The sequence below is a fragment of the Zingiber officinale genome, chromosome 2A, assembly GCF_018446385.1.
Source record: "Zingiber officinale cultivar Zhangliang chromosome 2A, Zo_v1.1, whole genome shotgun sequence".
NCBI lineage: Eukaryota > Viridiplantae > Streptophyta > Magnoliopsida > Zingiberales > Zingiberaceae > Zingiber > Zingiber officinale.
The window spans coordinates 100,546,227-100,554,119 of record NC_055988.1 but is presented as its reverse complement, the minus strand read 5'-3'; positions in this window follow the sequence as shown (position 1 = coordinate 100,554,119).

Genomic DNA, 7,893 nt, shown 5'->3' with positions numbered 1-7,893 from the left:
CGATTAACCTAAAGTTATTTTAGGAAATTAAATATTAGCTTTCCATAAAAGGTTTTGTCTAGTCGGTGGTGGTAGCTCCCATATCCAAGAAGGCCGTGTGCCTCGCCACGTCAGTACTGGGAACCAATTATGGAAATTAATATTTAATGGAATTAATAACTTAAGGTGATTTGGGTCGAACGTGTTAAGTTCCGCAGGAGACCCAAGTCAAAACCTAAAAGAACGAATAGATTAAGTTTTGGATCAAACGTGTTAAGTTCCGCAGGCGATCCAAAATTTAATTTAAAAGAACACATGGTAACTAGGAAAAGGTTCAGATCTTTGTGTAAAATTTTTGTATAGTGGAACCTCTAGGTTTTCTGAGTAGCAACCAACAGTAGCTACAATAACAAGAGCCTCGGCGACCACAGAGTCACCCACTACAAAATGATGAGAAGATGACGCTTCGAAAGATCTCCCGATGGCACCTTCTAGGGCGCATATGTCCTCCGTGGAGACTAGCTCTCACTTCAGTTTCTTGCTGATTAAGGCATTGTACATGACTTGTGTTGGTGCGGGAAGCATCCGACGATCAAACCCAAGTTTTGATAATGGCAAAGGGTTCAAAGTTAAGTCTTGTTGTTATCTAACATGTTGAATGAGTGTTTCAGGAAAGTCCGAACTGCGGTTAGGCAAAGGTGAAAACCCTAGGGGGTGATAACCCTAGGTCATAGGGGACGGTAACCCTAGGTGGAGGAAAGTCCTAGCTGCGGTTAGGCAAAGGGAAAACCCTATGGGGTGGTAACCCTAGGTCATAGGGGGTGGTAACCCTATGCGGAAAGTCTTGGCAAGTCGATGGCTTCAGGCAAAAGTCCTAGGGGGTGGTAACCCTAGGTGGAAAGTCCTGGTGTCGCGAACCAGGTGAAAGACTGGACTAGCCGGGGAAGCGGATGTCCAGTAGAAATTCCGGAAGCATCGAGTGCTGAGCAAAAGTCCAGTCGATCTGGAGGATCGACTGGCAACAGGTAAATCTCCTGAGTGGAGTAGGTGAGGGAACAGTAGGCGTCGGGTCGACCTAGGGTTTCCAGTAGGAAACCCGAAGTCAGACTCGGACAGTCCGGAGACTGTCTATACATCATTTATCATGTTTATTGTGCTAACTTTGTGTTGCAGGATATTGTTTGGGACTAACGTATCTTGCAGGTGCAAAGGAGCAACCTAAAGCCTCGGATGAACAGTGTCCGAGGCGCCTCCATGGAGCTTGGAGCCGCCTCGGGTGCAAAAGCTGAGCTGGCTGCGAAAGTTCATCGAAGGCGCCTTGAAGGGAGTATAAGGCGCCTTGGAAGGCGCCTTGAGCAGGGTATAAGGCGCCTCCAAGGGATGAAGTTCGACCAGTTCAGATCTGATCCACGCGGAAGACTAGGCAGCATGGAGGCGCCTTGAACAGCCTTCAAGGCGCCTTGAACACCCTTTATAAGGAGGTTTCGACCAGCACTTCAAGGAATCAAGTTTGAGGCTTTCCTTCTTCAATGTGCTGCTAACAAAATCATTCCGAAGCGCTGCTACAACATTCCAACGACCCGGAGCTCTGCTTTCTTCTTCTTTAAGTTGTCGGTATAAGTATAACTTTATTATACTTTCTTTGTAAGAAGCTTGTAATTCTTATCAAGATTATAGTTGTTACCCACCGGAAGCGATCAAGGATCGCGGGCCTTCGAGTAGGAGTCGATCAAGGCTCCGAACGAAGTAAAAATCCTCCTGTCTCTGTGTGCTGGTTTTGTTTTATTCCGCTGCTTAATTACTCCGATAATTCTTACGATTCCGATAATCGAACAAAATAGCCACGAGCGCTATTCACCCCCCCCCTCTAGCGCGTCTCGATCCAACAATTGGTATCAGAGCAGGGTTGTTTTGAATTGGTGCAACCACCATTCAAAACAGTTTTTTTTCGTGGTTTTGTTCGGAGTCAATTAGAATTTAGCCACATAGCTATATTCTAATTTTTTTTTCCAAATCGGAGTTGCTCAAAGTTGGTCAATACCACTTGGGCTCGTTTTTTTTTCTACCCGCACTACTAATCCAAGACTCAGTCTTGGAATAGATCTTATTGTTTCTGTTTCTGTAGATCTAAATGGCCCAACATGAAGGATATAGCACCGTTCGCCCCCCACTATTTTCCGGAGAAGACTTCGGATATTGGAAGGGGTGAATGGAGATATATCTAAAGATCCAGTTCGACACCTGGATGATCGTCAAAACAGGACTGCAACTACCAACTGATACAGACGGTAAGCCTACATCCTGTGAGAACTGGGAGCCAGCATTTATCAAAAGGGTGGAAGCAGACGCCAAAGCCACCTGCACCATTCAGTGCGGTCTTACCAAAGAAGAGCTCAACAGAGTCGGTCCATTCTCCTCCGTAAAAGAACTATGGGAGAAACTGATCGAACTTCATGAAGGCACCTCGGAAACCAAGGTAAGTAAGCGTGATTTGTTACTAAATAAACTATACAATTTGAAAATGAAGGAAGGCGAGACGACAAGCTCTTTACACGCCCGAATTCAAGATATCCTGAATTCTCTACATGGAATCGGACAGAAGGTAGAAAACAGAGATATAATAAGGTATGCCCTTAACTCATTCCCTAGGAGTACATTATGGGCATCAATGGTAGATGCCTACAAAGTCTCTAAGGATTTGTCCTCCTTAAAATTAGATGAATTATTTAGTGAATTTGAACTCCATGAACAAACTAATACACAGTCATCCGAGAAAGGGATTGCTTTGGTTGCAGGAACGAGTCGAACACGGGAATCAAGAGGACGGCGAAAAGTTGAATCGGAATCAGAAGACGAACCCGATTCAGAAGATTCAGAAGATGAACTGGCTAGCGAATTTGTGAATCTTGTAAAGAAACTCTACAAGAAGAAGAAGGGCTTCAACAAGAAAGATCTGAAGAAGGCAGTTCAATCTAAGGAGGCCCAATCAAAGGTAAAATTCGAAGTCACATGTTTCGAGTGCAACCAGAAGGGTCATATCAAGGCAAACTGCCCCAACCAAAAGGAAGCTAAGAAGCAAAGAAGAAAGAAAGTTCTAAAGGCAACCTGGGACGAATCTTCTTCAGAGGACGAAGACGACGAACTCGACCAAACGAGTTTACTCGCATTGATGGCCCGGGACCAGATCAGCGAATCCGAGAGCGAGTCAGAAGCCGACTCCGAGCAAAGCCACGGATCCGCATCCGTTTCCGAAGGGCCAAACTCCGCTGTAAGTATTCCTAGGCTTAATAATTTAGTCAATTATTTACTTCGCAAATTAGCCAAGTCAAATTTGAAAATTAAGTCACTTTTAAAAGAAGTAACCATTCTTAAAGGAGTAACTAACTCAAAATCTTCACCTGATCAAGTTCAAACTGAAGATTCAACTCAAGTACAACAACTTGAGAAAGAAAATTCAAATCTGAAAAATCAGTTAAAAGATTTAAAAATTACTTTAGAAAAGTTCTCTCTGGGCTCCAAGAATTTGGATCTAATTCTTGGGACACAAAGAGCCGTCTACAACAAAACTGGACTGGGATATACAAGTAGAAAGAAATATAGATCTTATTTATCATTAATAAAACAAAATAGTAAATCAGTCCAAGCATGGGTCCCCAAGTCCAAATTGATCAATCAAATTGGACTTGGCCAATATTGGGTTCCGAATGATCAAATACACTACCTCGACAGACCATATCGAGGCCATGATCCAGGAAAAGCTAAAATGAAAACGATCCTAAATTTTTAAATTCAAAATTAAATTACAAATCCAAAATTCGAAATTAAATTAAAAATTCAAAATTAAATTACAAATTCAAAATTCAACAAGTCGAAATTATAAAATTGAAAAATAGATGGAGGATCCAAACTAGCTGGCACCTCCAACTAAACTACCCGACAGGGTAACTGAACCTAATTTACCTAGAATGGGTAAAACATGAATAGATTACCCGGCAGGGTAATTAAGGTTAGATTAAAACGGGATAAGTTTAACTTGAACCACAGTACTGGTAAAGTTTTTGGATGATAGTACGTTAGGGAAGCTTGGGCATCGCATGTCTAGGAAGATATGGCTTCAACCTGGTGCATTTGGCCAAGTGGAACTGACCGAAGCTACCCTTAAATGGATCCTGACTAGTTAGACCAAGTCTTAGTATTAAGTTCAGTGGGTAGGACTATTTGGAAAACCTCGAAGGCATGGTTACTTTAATGAGTTCCTTATGACTCACCATAGCCCAGAAGTTTATCCAAAGAATGCATACTTGTTGAACCCAAAACTAAATATAAATCTAACACAAAGTTAAACCAAACCCTTAAATTGAACCTCAATTCATCTCACAAAAATTATAGGATTACTTGATTGAAAACTTAGATCGGGTGAGATGATTAAGGAATTTAAAATTCAAATTAAACTCATAACTATAATTCTATAATTAATTAATCAATTTGAAAAATCTTTTTTAAAAAAAAATTCTTTTCAAAATTCATTTTAAAATCTTTTTCAAAACATAATTTCAAAATCATTTTAAAATCTTTTCAAAATTTAATTTCAAAATCCTTTCAAAATTTAATTTCGAAATCATTTTAAAATCTTTGAAAAATCATTTCAAAATCATTTTAAACTAAATTTCAAAATCATTTTAAAATCTTTTCAAAAATCATTTCAAAATCATTTTAAACTAAATTTCAAAATCATTTTAAAATCTTTTCAAAAATCATTTCAAAATCATTTTAAACTAAATTTCAAAATCATTTTAAAATCTTTTCAAAACTTAATTTTCAAAATCTTTTAAAACTTCATTTCAAAATTCATTAAAATTTATTTGAAAAATATTTTCAAAATCATTTCAAAATATTTAAAACTTAATTTCAAAATTCTTTAAAATTATTTGAAAAATATTTTCAAAATCATTTTAAAAATCTTTTAAAACTTTATTTCAAAATCATTTTAAAATCTTTTCAAAACTTAATTTTCAAAATCTTTTAAAACTTCATTTCAAAATTCTTTAAAATTTATTTGAAAAATATTTTCAAAATCATTTTCAAAATCTTTTTAAACTTCATTTCAAAATTCTTTAAAATTTATTTGAAAAATATTTTCAAAATCTTTTCAAAATCATTTCAAAATCTTTAAAACTTATTTCAAAATTCTTTAAAATTTATTTGAAAAATATTTTCAATATCTTTTTCAAAATCTTTTAAAACTTCATTTCAAAATTCTTTAAAATTTATTTTAAAAATATTTTCAAAATCTTTTCAAAATCATTTCAAAATCTTTAAAACTTCATTTCAAAATTCTTTAAAATTTATTTGAAAAATATTTTCAAAATCTTTTCAAAATCATTTCAAAATCTTTAAAACTTAATTTTAAAATTTTATTTCAAAATTATTTGAAAAATATTTCAAAATCATTTTAAAAATCTTTTAAATTTTCATTTCAAAATTATTTGAAATTCAAAACTTATGTTTTATATCAACTGTAAAGACAACTCCATCTCACGTTCACTCAAATGTTAAACATGCTTGTTAATCTAGATTGAGTGAGATGGAAAATTAGGAAAATAATTTTTTAACCTCTCATGCTTGAACTTCTGAACTCAAAATTTTATTTAGGCATTAATTAAGGGGGAGTGATTTTGAGTTGATTTTAAAATTAGTTTTCCTTTAAAATAAAATTTTGACTTGACCACAAAATTAAAAACTATTTTTTACTTATCTTCAAAAATTCAGGTTATTTTTAATTTAACTTTAAAATTAAAATTATTTATAACCGGGCTTTTAAATTACAACTCTTTTAGAATGTTTTCAAAACTAAGCCTTTATGTAAAACCTCTTTAAGCTAAGTACTTAATCAAGTCTTCTTTAACTAAGCTTAATTAGACTATACTCTAAACTTAGCTATTTGACAAGAAGTTTTCTCAAGGCAATCATTTTTAAGCTAAATATATAGCTAAGTATTTTCAAACCTAGCTAAGTACTTGTTAAAGTTTTTTTTTTAAAAAAAAGGACAAAAATGAAGTATTTTCCAAACATTCTCAAAACTTCATCAAAATAATTTTTTTTTGAAAAACTAAGTCCTTTCAAAGTTAAATACTTAACAAAGCTATTATCTTCATAAGTTTAGCTAAGTCTTTGATAAAAGTATTTTAAAAGTAAAAATCTTAGTTAAACTGAGTCTTGATCAATTTTTTTTAAACTCCCTATTTAAAAACTAAGAATTTAAAGTGTTGTGATATCACAAAAATTTGCTTAGTTACTTGTTAAAGACAAAAATAATCTTATCTCAGCTAAAAGTCTCTCTCAAACTAAAGGAAATGGAAATATTAAGATTAAGCATGTTTGTACTTTAGGGCTCTGATACCTGATCAACACCAATTAGATAATTTGAAATCTATTGAACTTGACTCATGCTTGGACTTAAGAACCAACTAAATAACCTAAACCAAATTTTTAGCTACTTCACTCCCTCCTTGTCCTAAAATTTAATATTGTTTAAAATTATGCTAAGTTTTTTTAACCTAAGCTATAGTTTTCAAAATACAATACTTGCAAAGAGCTTAGCTAAGGTTCAATCTTTATTTTCAAAATTTTAAAACTTAGCCCACAAAAATGTCTTCTTAAAAATCACTTAGGCTCCAAATATTTCACTAACACAATCTATACATATAGTGTAACTAGCTTTTTCAACTTAGTTAAAGACTATCAAAAGGTTCCACCGTCTAGTGGTTTCCAAAGAGCTAACATCATCCATTCACTTAGCTAAAAGTAAGAAATGAAAAACTGTTAAGTGTTTTCAAAATCTTGTTATCCATCTTTAAAAATCAACTGCCTATTTTTGCTTATTTTTTGATATATGGCAAAGGGGGAGAGTAGGAAATTCAAAATCAAAAGTAAAAAGTGTTTTATTAAGGGGGAGAGTAGGTAATTCAAAAATAAAACTTTATTTAAAAAGGAAACCCTGTATTAAGGGGGAGCTTCACAAAAGTTTAAGTGTTAGCTTAAGTCAGGCGTTCATTTGAATTTACATACTTAAGCTTGCTCACTTAAAACTTTTTAATATACTTATGCATTTGTTTTACTTAACCTTGAATTTGGGTTGCCATAATCAAAAAGAGGGAGATTGTTGGTGCCGGAAGCATCCGACGATCGAACCCAAGTTTTGATAATGGCAAAGGGTTCAAAGTTAAGTCTTGTTGTTATCTAACATGTTGAATGAGTGTTTCAGGAAAGTCCTAACTGCGGTTAGGCAAAGGTGAAAACCCTAGGGGGTGGTAACCCTAGGTCCTAGGGGCAGTAACCCTAGGTGGAGGAAAGTCCTAGCTGCGGTTAGGCAAAGGGAAAACCCTAGGGGGGGTAACCCTAGGTCATAGGGGGTGGTAACCCTATGCGGAAAGTCTTGGCAGGTCGATGGCTTAGGCAAAAGTCCTAGGGGGTGGTAACCCTAGGTGGAAAGTCCTGGTGTCGCGAACCAGGTGAAAGACTGGACTAGCCGGGGAAGCGGATGTCCAGTAGAAATTTCGGAAGCATCGAGTGCTGAGCAAAAGTCCAGTCGATCTAGAGGATCGACTGGCAACAGGTAAATCTCCTGAGTGGAGTAGGTGAGGATGCGTTCCCCGTAGAGGGAACAGTAGGCGTCGGGTCGACCTAGGGTTTCCGGTAGGAAACTCAAAGTCAGACTCGGACAGTTCGGAGACTGTCTATACTTCATTTATCATGTTTATTGTGCTAACTTTGTGTTGCAGGATATTGTTTGGGACTAACGTATCTTGCAGGTGCAAAGGAGCAACCTAAAGCCTCGGATGAACAGTGTCTGAGGCGCCTCCATGGAGCTTGGAAGCGCCTCGGGTGCAAAAGCTGAGCTGGCTGCGAAAGTTC